Below are 17,961 nucleotides of genomic sequence, written 5' to 3' on the forward strand. Positions count from 1 at the left end.
CTCGATGAGCTTCAAGAGGTAGTCACCTGAAATGGTTTTCACTTCACAGGTGTGCTTGAAGTTCATCGAGAGAATGCCAAGAGTGTGCAAAGCAGTAATCAGAGCAAAGGGTGGCTATTTAGAACAAACTAGAATATAAAACATGTTTTCAGTTATTTCACCTTTTTTTGTTAAGTACATAACTCCACATGTGTTCATTCATAGTTTTGATGCCTTCAGTGACAATCTACAATGTAAATAGTCATGAAAATAAAGAACACGTATTGAATGAGGAGAAGGTGTGTCCAAACATTTGGCCCTATATATATAATATATACATACAGCCCGACCCCCGGCCAAATTGTTTTAACCCAATGCGGCCCCCGAGTCAAAAAGTTTGGGGACCCCTGGGGTAGACTGATTTACACGTTTTAAAATTACCATGTACTGTAATTCCTGTTAAACATATTTATAAATTCATCATCAATTCGGAAAATTGGGAAAATAAATTCTCAAATTTTGCTACTCTTGATCTTAATGTTTTTCTTTTTGGATAAAATGTTGCATTGATTAAGAAATTGACACAATCCAATCAATCAATCATCATCATTTGAACGTTCCCTTTTGTAATACTTTCTTATCTTCACTTTAAAACCAGTAGAAGTCAGCTGTATAAGATTTCACATGATGGTATATACATGGTATATTTGTGCAGTCCTTTTACCTCACACAGAATAAATTGCGGTAATTTAGACGTCTGAGTAATATTTATATTGGCCTGCGCTTACATACCAGTAAATGAACACTGAATCCGTCCTCTTAAAATAAACTCTAATTTGATGGGCAACGAGGTATTCTTTTTCCAAAGAAATCGTCATGACAACTGTGCTAATTGGGGGTTAAGGGTTCTTTGTGATTGGAACAATCACTTCTGTTGTTGATCAACTGGACAGGAGGAAGCTTCGCAACTGTGGTCCGATTTCAGCCATGTCCTAATTAATTCTCACATTTGTTTATTCAAGGGAGGCCTGCTGACCATGCACACGCCGCAGCATCATGTGTTCACCCGCTCTGTGGGGTGTCGCTGCAGCAGATGTTTCAGAAAACTTTTTGTATATCGTATTTTCCGGACTTTTTTCCCAATGCTTTGAACCCTGTGGCTTATAAAAAGGTGCGGCTATTTTATGGATTTTTCTTTGCTAACAGCCATTATGTTTTGTCTTCAACAAATAGTTTTCATAGATCCCCGACAGAGACATTGAAAAAGTGTTATTGTTTGTGCTTTGGCATTCTTCAGCCATCACCCCATGCAATGTTTGTAAGTTTTGCAATATAACTAAAACTATGCATACATACTAAACCATGTACATACGTGTGATGACTGTAGGAATGCATATTTCTACGTGCTATTGTAATGCAATCAAGCTAGCATCGTTAGCATTAGTGAATATGCTAACACATTTACAAGTGTTTGTGTTAGTGTTATTCCAGTGGATTTCTTTTTGTAGTGTTTCAGTTTCTTAAATTCACCAAAACGTCACCGTGGAGTTATTGAGTCTGTTTAGCTGATTGGAGAGCTAGCTTGCGCAGCTAGTGGGTCTATGTCTATGAGGATGACTTCTGTTTTGTTTAAACAGCTGTTTTACTGCCATGTTACATGTACTGTTTGGAAAAAGTTAAGGTATAAACACTTTTAAAAATATATTTTGTACCGGAACATATCAGCTTCTTATAAACCGGTGTTGCTAATATACAGTCGTGGTCAAAAGTTGACATACACTTGTAAAGAACATAATGTCATGGCTGTCTTGAGTTTCCAAACATTTCTACAACTCTTGTTTTTTTGTGATAGAGTGATTGGAGCACATACTTGTTGGTCACAAAAAACATTCATGAAGTTTGGTTCTTTTATGAATTTATTATGGGTCTACTGAAAATGTGAGCAAATCTGCTGGGTCAAAAGTATACATACAGCAATGTTAATATTTGGTTACATGTCCCTTGGCAAGTTTCACTGCAATAAGGCACTTTTGGTAGCCATCCACAAGCTTCTGGTTGAATTTTTGACCACTCCTTTTGACACAATTGTTGCAGTTCAGCTAAATGTGTTGGTTTTCTGAAAATTGACTTGTTTCTTCAGCATTGTCCACACGTTTAAGTCAGGACTTTGGGAAGGCCATTCTGAAACCTTCATTCTAGCCTGATTTAGCCATTCCTTTACCACTATGACGTGTGTTTGGGGTCATTGTCCTGTTGGAACACCCAACTGCGCCCAAGACCCAACCTCCGGGCTGATGATTTTAGGTTGTCCTGAAGAATTTGGAGGTAATCCTCCTTTTTCATTGTCCCATTTACTCTCTGTAAAGCACCAGTTCAATTGGCAGCAAAACAGGCCCAGAGCATAATACTACCACCACCATGCTTGACGGTAGGGTTGGTGTTCCTGGGATTAACGGCCACACCTTTTCTCCTCCAAACATATTGCTGGGTATTGTGGCCAAGCAGCTAAATTTTTGTTTCCCTTGAATTAAACGGCTCCTCAAGATCCGGCTCCCTTCAAAGAGCCGTAAATTCCACCTCTACTGTCTAATGTCTTTATTGTAAGTGTGACATCATTATTTTTGATAATGGGAGAATATAAGGCATGTCACTGGTTTAAAGTGAGGCACTTGACAGTTATCATCTTTCCATCCATTTATCCAATCCTTTAGGATTTGACACATGTAAATTACACAGTAAAAGTTCTTTATCCATTTTACATTGTGTCTTTTTCTCTCCTGGTGTTATTTGTCCAGCTGGCAAACACCATAAAGACCCCACTGGCCTCGTGTGTTATGCTGATCGACATCTGAGAGGCAGGTTTTTTTTTTCAGTTTCACTGTTTTTTTTAGTATTTTCAACACACATTAGGCTCATGTCATCCGGCCTGATAGTCACGCACCTTCACTAAAATAAACATTTGTAATTAAAGTACCACAAAGATGATTAATGATCCTATAATAAACGCTGGAGGGCATGGATATTCCTTCTGTTGATGACTACTAAACACGGATTAAGGAGCATCTGTGCTGCATTGACATGGAGCGTAGTTAGCGCGGTCACACAAGGAAACTACTTTTACTGTGAAATCCGACATTTTCCAGTCGAGATCGAGTTCTTAACTAATGGCTAATGCCATCTGGTCCTGATGAGGAAAGGAAACACTCCACGGACCTTACGTTATTTCACTTTTAATTGTCCAAACAGTGCATGTTAGTGATAGATCCCAGTCATGATTAGCAGGGTTTTATATCCTTATTGATTACCAATATGTCTTTGTTTTCACAGGATTTTTCTTGTACTCCCTTTTCAGTTTAATTGAATCCCTCGTTGATCATAAAGGCGTGTTGACAATCATCACCTCGTGACTGCTATAAAACACACTTACGACTTCCTGTCTGCGGCAACCAAAAGTAAAAGCATAACAAATAAACAATCACATTAATTTTGACTTATTCTTTGACAGATAAAATGTCATAGATTAATTTATTATTAATTTTAGTTTGTTGTCATTCATTTAAAGTGATAACATGCAGTCATTTCCCCCTTAATTAAATAAAAAATCACAGGTGTGTGGCTGCTATAGTAACACAGTATCATTTACTTTAGTGGTCGGATGTTGGTGGACCAGGCAAGACACCTCTTGTTTTGTGCAAGCATTAGCATAACATAACTGTAAATAGTTATGTGCAGTAAACCCATGATAGGGCTGCAACTGTTATGTTTCGGGGTGGCGTTGTTGTTCTGGACCCCGGGATGCAGAGACAGAAAAGGTGTGCAGGTAATATGGTATTTTATTAAACAAAACTAAAACTAGTGCAGCTAGGGAGTGCACTGAAAGCTAACACCGCTGAGTTGCGTAGCGACAAAACAAATAAGCAAAGCACAAGCGATGATCCAGAGAACAGGTTTGTTCTGATTGCTAATCGGGGACAGGGGAGGAAGCCGGGGAACAGGCGGGAGAAAAGCGGAAAAAAGTGGCAAACAGGAACTGGAAACCAAAATAAAAGTGCTGGAAAGTAAACAAAACAAAATACAGAAACATAAGAGAACAGAGTCCAAACCGGTCATGACTGCCACAATTAATCGATTAGAAAAAGCTTTGATTTATTTTCTGTCGCCCCAATCAATTATTCATTGAGTGTTACTAATAAGCTTTATAAAATCCGGACCACGGAGTGCTCGGAACTTTAAATAAGCAAACATAGTTTCTGCATGGAAAGCGCCGTGGTGTGCGGGTGCTGTTATCTGTATGGTGGCAAACTGTAGAGAGGTTTTGAAATAATATTTTTACTTCATGTTAAAAGTGCAATTTCAATGCTGATGATTTGCATTTATTAGAAAAAAATAATGAAGGTTATGGCAAGCAGAACAATAGTTTTTTTTATTTCAACTATTGTCAATACAATAAATCAATAAATGGATTACTCGGTTACGAAAACAATCGCTAGCTGCAACCTTAATGTATAATAAAATGATCACAGACAACATACAAAACCCAAAACCAGTGAAGTTGGCATGTTGTGTCAATCGTAAACAAAAACAGTATACATTGATTTGCATATCATTTTCAACTTATATTCAATTGAATAGACTGCAAAGACAAGGTACTTAACATTGGAACTGAGAAACTTATTTTTTTTGCAAATAATCCTTAACTTAGAATTTAATGGCAGCAACACATTGCAAAAAAGTTGGCACAGGGGCATTTTTTACCACTGTGTTACATGGCCTTTCCTTTTAACAACACTCTGTAAACGTTTGGGAACTGAGGAGACACATTTTTTAAGCTTTTCAGGTGGAATTATTTCTCATTCTTGCTTGATGTACGACTTAAGTTGTTCAACAGTTGTGGTATTTTGTGCTTTATATTGCGCCACACATTTTCAATGGGAGACAGGTCTGGACTACAGGCAGGCCAGTCTAGTACCCGCACTCTTTTACTATGAAGCCACGCTGTTTGTAACACGTGGCTTGGCATTGTCTTGCTGAAATAAGCAGGGGTATCCATGATAACGTTGCTTGGATGGCAACATATGTTGCTCCAAAACCTGTATGTACCTTTCAGCATTAATGGTGCCTTCACAGATGTGTAAGTTACCCATGCCTTGGGCACTAATACACCCCCATACCATCACAGATGCTGACTTTTCAACTTTGCGCCTATAACAATCCGGATGGTTCTTTTCCTCTTTGGTCCGGAGGACACGACTCCCACAGTTTCCAAAAATAATTTCAAATGTGGACTCGTCAGACCACAGAACACTTTTACACTTTGCATCAGTCCATCTTAGATGAGCTCGGGCCCAGCAAAGCCGGCGGCGTTTCTGGGTGTTGTTGATAAATGGCTTTCGCTGTGCATAGTAGAGTTTTAACTTGCACTTACAGATGCAGCGACGAACTGTAGTTACTGACAGTGGTTTTCTGAAGTGTTCCTGAGCCCATGTGGTGATATCTTTTACACACTGATGTTGCTTTTTGATGCGGTGCCGCCTGAGGGACGAAGGTCCGTAATATCGCTGACGTGCAGTGATTTCTCCAGATTCTCTGAACATTTTGATGATATTATGGACCGTGGATGTTTAAATCCCTAAATTCCTTGCAATAGCTCGTTGAGAAATGTTGTTCTTAAACTGTTCGACTATTTGCTTACACATTTGTTCACAAAGTGGTGACCCTCGCCCCATCCTTGTTTGTGAATGACTGAGCATTTTATGGAAGCTGCTAATATACCCAATCATCAATCAATCAATCAATCAATGTTTATTTATATAGCCCTAAATCACAAATGTCTCAAAGGGCTGCACAAGCCACGACGACATCCTCGATACAGAGCCCACATAAGTGTAAGGAAAACTCACCCCAGTGGGACGTCGATGTGAATGACTATGAGAAACCTTGGAGAGGTCCGCATATGTGGGTAACCCCACCCCTCTAGGGGAGACCGAAAGCAATGGATGTCGAGTGGGTCTGACATAATATTGTGAAAGTCCAGTCCCTAGTGGATCCAACATAATAGTGAGAGTCCAGTCCATAGTGGGGCCAGCAGGAGACCATCCTGAGCGGAGACGGGTCAGCAGAGCAGAGATGTCCCCAACCGATGCACAGGCGAGCAGTCCACCCGGGTCCCAACTCTGGACAGCCAGCACTTCATCCATGGTCACCGTAACCGGAATAACCCCTCCACAGGTACTCACCTGTTCCCAATTAGCCTGTTCACCTGTGGGATGATTATATTCCAAATAAGTGTTTGATGAGCATTCCTCAACTTTCTCAGTCTTTTTTGCCACTTGTGCCAGCTTTTGTGAAACATGTTGCAGGCATCAAATTCCAAATGAGCTAATATTTGCAAAAAATAACATTTTCCAGTTCGAACGTTAAATATCTTGTCTTTGCAGTCTATTCAATTGAATATAGGTTGAAAAGGATTTGCAAATCACAGCACCCGCCGCCACCCTGAAAGCGACAAGCTGTAGAAAATGGATTAATGGATAGATGTATTCTGTTTTTATTTACGATTTACACAACGTGCCAAGTTCACTGGTTTTGGGTTTTGTATGATAAAATTATCAGACACAACATAAATGGTGATAAAGCAAATTACTCTTCCCACCAATTCCACAAATAAATATGAATCTTGTTCCCCTTATCCTTGTAGCGCCCCCTAGAGAATACCGCCCACATGGCGTACACGTGTAAAAATAAGCTAACCATTTTTTGATAGTAACATGTAAAAACATGAATAGACTCCTAAATTACAAATGACAGTGGCACTATACGTTTTGTAATATATGTGGTAAAAAAAATTCTAATAAAGTCAAAGACAAATGAGCTAATTGTTTTTTGTTTATACTGACATGTTGTGGGTCATGCACAATGAAATGTTTACATTTTCATTACTTGGTACAAACTATTCTGTATGCTCCATCAAACACTGACAAGAATGTGTATTACATTTAATTGTTTATTAGTTAGCCTGTTATCATTAACGTGCTGAAATTGGGTCTCGACTTTCAGCCGTCATATAAAAGAGACGCCAACTTCTGCTGATAGCGATCATAACACCTTTGAACACTTTGCTGTCTTCACTCAGGCTGATACTGAACAGGACTTTCCCAAGGGAGCATGTATTACTCAGTTCAATCAAGACAAAACACAAATACAGATGACAGGAACTCAAAATGATGATTAATGATCCGTCAGCAAACACGAGAAACAAATATACATTCTCGTTTGTGATCCGTGGTGAATCCACCTGTAAAAAAATATATTTTGTAATATGCGCTTTAACGTTGAACTTTAAAATGTACTGCCTGTGGAATCATGTCAATTCACACACTTTTAGTTACATTTCGCCATTGTGTAGCACACAGGGTGCAGCATCACAGGATGATGGAGGAAGAAAAGCTGCTTTGTGGAACCCTTATTTACGATCACACCTTTCCCGCATAAGGTTCAATCTTCTCTATAGCCTTTAGTATCTGGTCTCCATGGTGAACTAATCATGATTAACAAATACTATTCAATTTCTAATTTACAGTTAATTTAATTAACATGTAAAGTGCCTGTGTACATTAAATTGAATTAAATTAAAATAAATTAAATTAAAGTAAATTTAATTTAATTTTATTTTATTTAATTTAATTTAATTTAATTTTATTTAGTTTAGTTTAGTTTTATTTAATTCAATTTAATGTACACAGGCACATTACATGTTAATTACAATTAACTGTAAATTACAATTTTAATAGTATTTGTTAATCAGGATTAGTTCACCATGGAGACCAGATAGTAAAGGCTATGGAGAGGATTCAACTTTATGCTGGAAAGGTGTGATCGTAAATAAGGGTCCCACAAAGCAGCATTTGTTCCTCCATAAATTAAATTAAATTACATTTAGTTTAATTTAATGTACACAGGCACGTTACATGTTAATTAAAATTAGCTGCAAATTAGAACTTGAATAGTATTTGTTAATCAGGATTAGTTCAGCTTGGAGACCAGATAGTAAAGGCTCTGGAGAAGATTCAACTTTATGATGGAAAGGTGTGATCGTAAATAAGGGTTCCGCAAAGCAGCTTTTATTCCTCCATAAATTAAATTAAATTAAATTTAATGTACACAGGCGCATTACATGTTAATTAAAATTAACTGTAAATTAGAACTTGAATAGTATTTGTTAATCAGGATTAGTTCACCATGGAGACCAGATAGTAAAGTCTATGGAGAAGATTCAACTTTATGCTGGAAAAGTGTGATTGTAAATAGGGGTTCCACAAAGCAGCTTTTGTTCCTCCATAAATGTAATTTAATTTAATTTAGTTTAGTTAAATTAAATTAAATTAAATTAAATTAAATTAAATTAAATTAAATTAAATTAAATTAAATTAAATTTTAATTTAATTTAATTTAATGTACACAGGCACATTACATGTTAATTAAAATTAGCTGCAAATTAGAACTTGAATAGTATTTGTTAATCAGGATTAGTTCACCATGGAGACCAGATAGTAAAGTCTATGGAGAAGATTCAACTTTATGCTGGAAAGGTGTGATTGTAAATAGGGGTTCAACAAAGCAGCTTTTGTTCCTCCATAAATGTAATTTAATTTAATTTAGTTTAGTTTAGTTTAGTTTAGTTTAGTTAAATTAAATTAAATTAAATTAAATTAAAATTAAATTAAATTTAATTTAATGTACACACAGGCACATTACATGTTAATTAAAGTTAGCTGCAAATTAGAACTTGAATAGTATTTGTTAATCAGGATTAGTTCACCATGGAGACCAGATAGTAAAGGCTATGGAGAAGATTCAACTTTATGCTGGAAATATGTGATTGTAAATAAGGGTTCCACAAAGCAGTTTTTTGTCCTCCATAAATTAAATTAAATTACCATAAATTACATTTAAAGTAAATTACATTTTATTTAATTAAAGTCATGTTACAAGTGAATAGATTTAAATTGACTTGCAGAAAATTGGAAGGTCCGCCATACAGAGGAGCATATTTACTTTGGCACACACACATTAGTTAAAAAGCAAACACCCATACCTAACAAGAATCACGGCAATACTGCTCTAATAGAATAACTTTGCAAATGTTGCCATACATTTGCTTGCACTTTATATCAGCTTCTGTTAAAGAGTGTGAAATGTAAATGTGGTTTTTCGAGAAGGTTCAGAAGAAATCCTAATGAAGATGAATGTCCTTTTAACGGCGAGCCTTCTCTTCAGCTAACAGAGGTTGAATGCTCAGACTTTGTTGATAGAACTGTCAGCACTGGCAGACACACTAAATGCTCTGTCACGACACACACACACACACACACACACACACACACACACACACACACACACACACACACACACACACACACACACACACACACACACACACACACACACACACACACACACACACACACACACACACACACACACACACACACACACACACACACACAAACACACAGACACACACACCCATGTAAACGCTACAACTCGATTGATACTAAGAATTATGACCGCCAATGTAAAAGTCGTATTCATTGATTTCCCACAGAGCGCCGATGCAAACTCAAACCCCCAAAACAAAGATCCATACAGAAATAATAACCTTATGATCTTTCAACAAACACGAACAAGACCGACAGTGGTTTGTTTTCTGTCTTGCATTGTGAGAATATATTTTTAACATGGAATTCATGTGCTTGTTTTAGGACAATGTTAGTTTGGGGCAAAGGTAAAATAACCTTATAAATATTTCTCACAGAAAACTCACATTTTTAGGGATAGACACATTCATTTATGCATTAAAAAATATTCACATTGACAACATACATCTACTGATGTGGAAAAATGTTGTATTAAAGTTTGTCCAGCTGTGTGTCCGGGTAGATTTGTGCAAAACTATAATTATATCTCACATGTCAACCTTTTTGATGCATGCGCCCAAAACCCAAATCCACAAATACTGTAATGTACAGTACTGTGCAAAAAGCTAATTTGAATGTTTTAGTTAACTGCAGGATTACTCAATTTTTGTACACTTTATTACAGTTTGAGTCACTATTATTACACTCTGGCATGTAGGCAGGCAGTGTGACCCCAGGATGCAGACACAGCAGGGACGTGCAGGTAGAATGTGAGTTTATTAGGTACTAACAAAAGGAGCACCAGCGTGGTCACAGCAGTGGACCACGGGCGAAATAAAAAAAACGCAAAAATACGGCAAGAAAAAAGCAGATCGCTGGTGTAAAAAAAGCAAAACAAAGCAAACAGGATGTCGAAGCAGAACAGAAAAATTTAAATCTGTACATTTTTCCACTCAAAACCTGGCAGCTCAGTTGTCAGAATTTTACAATAAAATTAATGTATTTTTTACGGCATATTATTCTAAATGGAAAAATAGCACCATTGTTTTTCGTGGTGAAATTCTGGCGACTGAGTTAACAGTTTTTTCCCCCATAAAATCTACTGTTATTTTTTTTTTACGGTGTTTTATTTTAAATGGAAAATAAAATCCTGCCGACTGAGCTGCCAAGTTTTTACCATAAAATATATTGTCATTGTTTCAGTGTACAACTTGATAGATAACTTGCTTTGAAATCATAAGTCAAGCAGATATAAAAATACAATAAAAATAATAAAATAATGATATATTATATGATGGCAGCACGGTGGTACAGGGGTTAGTGCATGTGCCTCACAATACGAAGGTCCTGAGTAGTCCTGAGTTCAATCCCGGGCTCGGGATCTTTCTGTGTGGAGTTTGCATGTTCTCCGCGTGAATGCGTGGGTTCCCTCCGGGTACTCCGGCTTCCTCCCACCTCCAAAGACATGCACCTGGGGATAGGTTGATTGGCAACACTAAATTGGCCCTAGTGTGTGAATGTTTTCTGTCTATCTGTGTTGGCCCTGCAACTTGTCCATTGTGTACCCCGCCTTCCGCCTGAATGCAGCTGAGATAGGCTCCAGCACCCCCCGCAACCCCAAAAGGGACAAGCGGTAGAAAATGGATGGATGGATATTATACAATAATAGTAAAGTTAAAAAGATACGCAATTGCAAGCATGTATTTTTTCTGTCAAAATGGAAAAAACAAATATATTTAGTAAGAAACGATAAAGTACGTAATTGACGCATTTTATTTCCAGCCATGTAAAATGATGTGGTGGGCCAGACCTGGTCCCCAGGCCTTGGGTTTGACACCTGTGCACTAAGACATTAATTGGAGAGTTTAACATTAAATCAAGTGTTTACATTCACGATATTATAAGATTCACTGTTGTTTGCAATCCTCCATGAACCAGGAATTAACCTGCTAACTAACAATTTCAATCTCGGTAACAATTCAGCTTTGGTAGAAGTCTCCACTCTGTCCATATATTTTCACAGGAAAGGTAACAGTATGTACAGTATTTTAGGCGTGCTAAAATAAAATGTAAAAGTGCCTAAAAAGTGTATACATTTTTCAGAGAGAGAACCGCTTTGTATATTCTGACGTTTTTCTTTGACCTTGTTTAATAAATCATCTGTATTTTTTTGGATAGTTGTGGAAAGACTTCCCAGAAGTTTTTTTTGTCCCCTGATAGTCTTCTTGCTTGGCACATGTTACCTTTTAATCCACAGCTGATGTTTCTCACATGCAAACGCCAACGTTTGGCTGTATGATCACTGATTGATGCCTGTGATGTCACAGCACAGCAGCACAACAGATGGGGAGACTTTTGTGCAATAGTATACCGTTTGTTTGTAATGTCTCCATGGGAGTCAAATATTTGGCAGTATAGTCAGACATCACATTCAGATTTACAGGTGTTCATATACCAAACTTACCCCCGGGGATTAATAAAATATTTCTGATTCTGATTTAAAGGGGATCTTTGCCCATCATTCACAATCCCTATGTGAGACAAGAACACATGTCTTTACCTTTTTGTTGTGTTCTAAATATTAAAAAACTGATTGTACGAGGCGGCTAACAATGTAGGTAAAGGGACTTATCTAATCCGCCTATAAAGGCCTACAAGAAAACATGCACAAACAACCAACAAAGCACCATTTACATGCCGTGACCTGCATATTAACCAAGCTGTAGCGACATTGCTCTCGTAAGGCTAACGCAGGGGAACTACTTTTAGTAACACAGCGCCTTGCTTACAGAGAGGTAAGATAACTACTGAGCTGCTGCTGCTCAGAGTTGGTAAGCTTTACTTCTAGATTATAAATCATACCTCTCACCTATGTAGTAGATTGTGGCAATAAACTTTGGCTTTTAGGATGACAAGATGCTCGTTTTATCCCAGCATTATTTACCTGAGGAGTGAGAATTATGATGAATTTGTCATTTTAACACAAAGAACAAAAGTTTGTGCTGAAAGATACAAACATCCCATCAGTCGGCATCCCAGTGAGAACAAAGTCACTGGTAAGTCACTGTTTTATTATGTTAGCTACATAAATATATATATATATATATATATATATATATATATATATATATATATATATATATATATATATATATATATATATATATATATATATATATATATATATATATATACAGACAAGCGGTAGAAAATAGATGGATGGATATATATATATCCATCCATCTATTTCCTACCGCTTGTCTGTGTGTATATATATATATATATATATATATATATATATATATATATATATATATATATATATATATATATATATATATATATATATATATATATATATATATATATATATATATATATATATATATATATATATATATATATATATATATAATTAGATACTGATACATGATGCTTTGTCTTTCATTAGAGCTGGATCTGCCTAGCATCATCCTTCATATATTCAGGCTAAACAATTTATGGTTCTGGATCATAATTTAATAATAGTAGTCTTTGGCTTTCGTGAAGTCTGCCATGATTGGTAGTTGCTATGCGCTCTGTCAAATTAATGCAACCAAAAAGGATGTTCTGGTAATGCTTACATGGTCCAAAATACTGTAAACATAACGTGATCATATTGGCTGCCAAAAATGTATTCCTGCCGCGGTAATTTATTGTTTCTGAAAATGTAAAGAGTTGGCCATTTCTATGGTATTAATCATCAAGGACTGTTGTAGATCCAATGTTGATGTGCTAAAACCTCTTTCTTCTTTTAGACATACAAGATTACCTGTTATTTGTTCAAGCACATAATAAATATTAATACAGGTTTGGATGTATTCATTAAATCAATGTATTCTTGGTTGCCAAAAAGTGATGCAAAGTAATATTTTGATATTGACACATCTCATTTGTGCATACATTACTAGAATACCCACAGATAACATGTGTCAATATCAAAATATTACTTTGCATCACTAAGATGTCGTTTGGGGTTGATTTCAGCTTTTTAAAGGGTACTTCAACACACTAACAGTACAGTATTGTAGGTACTTTATTATCATATATGTAACTCTTTTATGGGTGTAAACACGTAAAGAGTACAGTAAGTATACTTTATTATCATACATGTCACTCTTATGGGTATAAAGGCTGCTTCAACACGTAAACAGTACAGTATATGTACTTCATGATCATATATGTAACTCTTGAATGAAGACATCCAAACACTTGATTACTATTTATTATGTGCATGAGTAATTATTGTATATAGCTTCTAAACAAGAAAGAGGTTTTAACACATTAACATCAGATCAATAACAGTCCTTTACAATCCCAATATTACCGTAGAAATGGCCAACTCTGTCATTTTTTGGACACGATAAATAAATAAATAATTTCAAACACATATCCTTATGATAACCACAACTATAAGTGTTTGTCCTACATGTAGTTACCGTATTTTTCGGAGTATAAGTCGCTCCGAAGTATAAGTCGCACCGGCCGAAAATGCATAATAAAGAAGGAAAAAAACATATATACAGTAAGTCGCACTGGAGTATAAGTCACATTTTTGGGGGAAATTTGTTTGATAAAACCCAACACCAAGAATAGACATTTGAAAGGCAATTTAAAATAAATAAAGAATAGTGAACAACAGGCTGAATAAGTGTACGTTATATGACGCATAAATAACCAACTGAGAACGTGCCTGGTATGTTAACGTAACATATTATGGTAAGAGTCATTCAATTAACTATAACATATAGAACATGCTATACGTTTACCAAACAATCTGTCACTCCTAATCGCTAAATCCGATTAAATCTTATACGTCTAGTCTCTTACGTGAATAATATTATTTGATATTTTACGGTAATGTGTTAATAATTTCACACATAAGTCGCTCCTGAGTATAAATGGTAAATGGGTTGTACTTGTATAGTGCTTTTCAACCTTTTTTTTTTAAGGAACTCAAAGCGCTTTGACACTATTTCCACATTCACCCATTCACACACACATTCACACACTGATGGCGGGAGCTGCCATGCAAGGCGCCAACCAGCACCCATCAGGAGCAAGGGTGAAGTGTCTTGCTCAAGGACACAACGGACGTGACTAGGATGGTAGAAGGTGGGGATTGAACCAGTAACCCTCAGATTGCTGGCACGGCCACTCTCCCAACTTCGCCACGCCGTCCCCATATAAGGCAAGGCAAGGCAAGGCAACTTTATTTGTATAGCGCTTTTCATACACAAGGCAGACTCAAAGTGCTTCACAGACAACAAAGTGAAATGAAAGAAAATAAAAGCAAAATTAAAATGCAGACAATAAAAATAAAAATAAAAACAGTGCAGACGTTAAAAGTTAAAAGATTAAAAGATTTAGCTGAAAGCTAAGGTGAACATAAAAGTCTTCAGTCTAGTTTTAAAAGTAGTGAGAGTTGGGGAGAGTCTGACATCTTCAGGAAGTTTATTCCAGCTATGTGTTGCATAGTGACTGAATGATGATCTCCCTTGATTTGAGTTTACTCTTGGAACCGCTAACAGATTGGTCTCAGAAGATCTTAGTGATCTAGAGGGCGTATATAGTGGGAGCATATCAGTGATATACTTGGGCCCTAGACCATGTAGTGATTTATATGTGAGCAGGAGGATTTTGAAATCTATTCTCTGATGTACAGGGAGCCAATGTAAGGATTTAAGAATTGGTGTAATGTGCTCACATTTTTTGGTCTTTGTTAGAACTCTAGCAGCAGCGTTCTGAACAAGCTGTAGCTGCCTGACAGTTTTTTGGGAAGACCTGCAAGGAGACCATTACAATAGTCTAGCCTACTGGTAATAAAGGCATGTACAAGTTTTTCTAAGTCTTGAGCTGACATGAGCCCTCTAAGTCTTTTTACATTTTTGAGGTGATAGTAGGCCGATTTTGTTACTGATTTGATGTGACTGTCGAAATGTAAATCAGAATCTAAAATAACCCCAAGATTTCTGGCTTTATTTGAGGTTTTCAGGGACAGTGATTGAAGGTGTTGGATGACTTTAAACCTTTCTTTTTTAGCACCAAAAACAATTATCTCAGTTTTATCTTCATTTAGTTGTAGGAAATTTTGGCACATCCAGTGTTTGACTTGCTCAATGCACTGGCACAGAAGATCTATGGGGCGATAGTCATTTGGTGATAGCGCTACATAGATTTGGGTGTCATCGGCATAGCAATGATGGTCAATGTTATTATTTTGCATGATTTGTCCTAGTGGGAGCATATAGATGTTAAATAAAGTCGGCCCCAAGATTGAACCTTGGGGGACTCCACACGTTACGTTGGTTGGTTCTGATACAAAGTCACCAATGGAAACAAAATAGTTCCTATCTTGTAGATATGACTTGAACCAGCTTAAAACTGTGCCTGAGATCCCCACCCAGTTTTCCAACCTGTCCAAAAGTATTGAGTGGTCGACAGTGTCAAATGCAGCACTGAGGTCCAAAAGCATTAATACTGAAGTTTTGCCAGAGTCTGTGTTTAGACGGATGTCATTTATAACTTTAAGAAGGGCCGTCTCTGTGCTATGAAGAGGTCGAAATCCTGACTGGAAGTTGTTGTGGCAGCCAGTAGAAGCCAAGAAGTGATTTAGTTGTTGGAGGACAACTTTCTCAATTATTTTACTTATGAATGGTAGATTTGAAATTGGTCTGTAGTTGTTGATAACAGAGGCATCTAGGCTCTGCTTTTTTAGAAGAGGTTTAATGACTGCAGTTTTGAAAGCCTTCGGGAAATTGCCCGATTTAATAGAATTATTAACTATTTGCAAGATGTCTGTTGATAGGCAGTCAAAAACATTCTTAAAGAAGTTGGTAGGTAAAACATCAAGGCAGCAGGTGGATGACTTTAGAGCTGTCACCGTTTCCACTAGAGTTTTAGAGTCTATGGCATTAAAGCTTGCCATCATTGCTGTGTTACTTTTGCCTAAATGGGTTGGTGATCCAACTTTTTTACTTGAGATATTGATGGTGCGTCTGATGCCTTCAATTTTATCAGTATAAAAGAATGCAAAGTCATTGCATTTCTGCGTGGAATGGAGTTCGGCTGGTATTTGTGTTGGGGGTTTAGTCAGTCTGTCAACGATTGTGAATAGGGTTTTGGCCTTATTTGTGTTGCTGTTTATGATATTGGAGAAGAATGTTTCTCTAGCACTTTTTAAGACTAAATTGTAGGCCTGGAGGCTCTCTTTATAGATGTCATGGTGAATATGAAGTTTTGTATTCCGCCAGATTCGTTCAGCCTTCCTGCACTCTCTTCTCTGGGCTGTTACAGCAGCAGATTTTCTCCAGGGTGCCTTTTGCTTGCCAGAAATCGTTTTAACTGTAACAGGTGCAATGATATCTATGATATTCACAATTTTGGAATTAAAGTTGCTTACAAGATCATCAGCATGACATGGGTTTAGAGGTGGTAGTGAGGAGATGGCGTTTTTAAAGAGGACATTAGCATGTTCATTTATGTACCGCTTTTTGACATTCTTTGATTCTGTTTGTGTGTCCGGAATTACAGAAATATTAAAGAAAACACAGAAATGATCAGACAATGAAGGATCAATCACAAGAACATCAGAAACATTGAGACCTTTTGTGATAATCAGGTCCAGGGTGTGTCCCTTATAATGTGTAGCCTCTTTCACATGTTGAGACAGTTCAAATGTGTCTAAAATAGTAAAAAGTTCTTTTGCGCCCTTGTCATTTAAATCGTCAATATGAAAATTAAAATCACCAGTTATAACCAGGCAGTCAAAGTCAGTGGAGATGCTAGACAATAGTTCAGTAAAATCATCAAAAAAATTTGCAGAATATTTAGGTGGCCTGTAGATAATTAACAAGAGAATTTTGGGAGAGCATTTCAACACAGCACACAGGTATTCAAATGATGTAAACTCACCGAGTGACATCTGTTTCCCCTGAAACATGTTTTTAAATATAGCAGCAACCCCTCCACCTCTTTTCCCCGATCTACATATATCAATGAAGTTATAGTTGGGGGGTGCTGTCTCGATCAGAATGCTTGCACTGTTATTTTGTTCCAGCCATGTTTCAGTTAAAAACATAAAGTCAAGTTTAGAAGTGCTAATAAAATCATTGACTAAAAATGATTTGCTATTCAGAGACCTGACATTGAGCAGACCCATCCTGATGGTGTTATTGACAGGCTTCGATGTTGGCTTTGATTTGGAGATAATAGGAATGAGATTGTTTAGGTTAGCAGGGTGGCTAAGTTTCCCAATGTTTACTCTCTTGGTAGTCACAACAGGGATGTAGAAGGTGCCATGATTTGATGTAGGCAACCTTGGGCCCAGCTGATAATGTGGTCTACTGCTGAACCCTTTTCTGTATCAGAAATATTCAGGACTGCTGTCAGGGCGAGGCGGGGTTTGCCGTAAGGGGGAGGGGGAGTGAGCAGCGTCAGAGCTGGGACGAACTACTGAAGGTGGACGTTGAGGGCGTGTAAGGGGTTGGCGTGAGAAAGGTGAAGTATGGCTGGGGGGTTGTGGAGC

Source organism: Entelurus aequoreus, linkage group LG22 (genome assembly GCF_033978785.1).
Source record: "Entelurus aequoreus isolate RoL-2023_Sb linkage group LG22, RoL_Eaeq_v1.1, whole genome shotgun sequence".
Lineage (NCBI taxonomy): Eukaryota > Metazoa > Chordata > Actinopteri > Syngnathiformes > Syngnathidae > Entelurus > Entelurus aequoreus.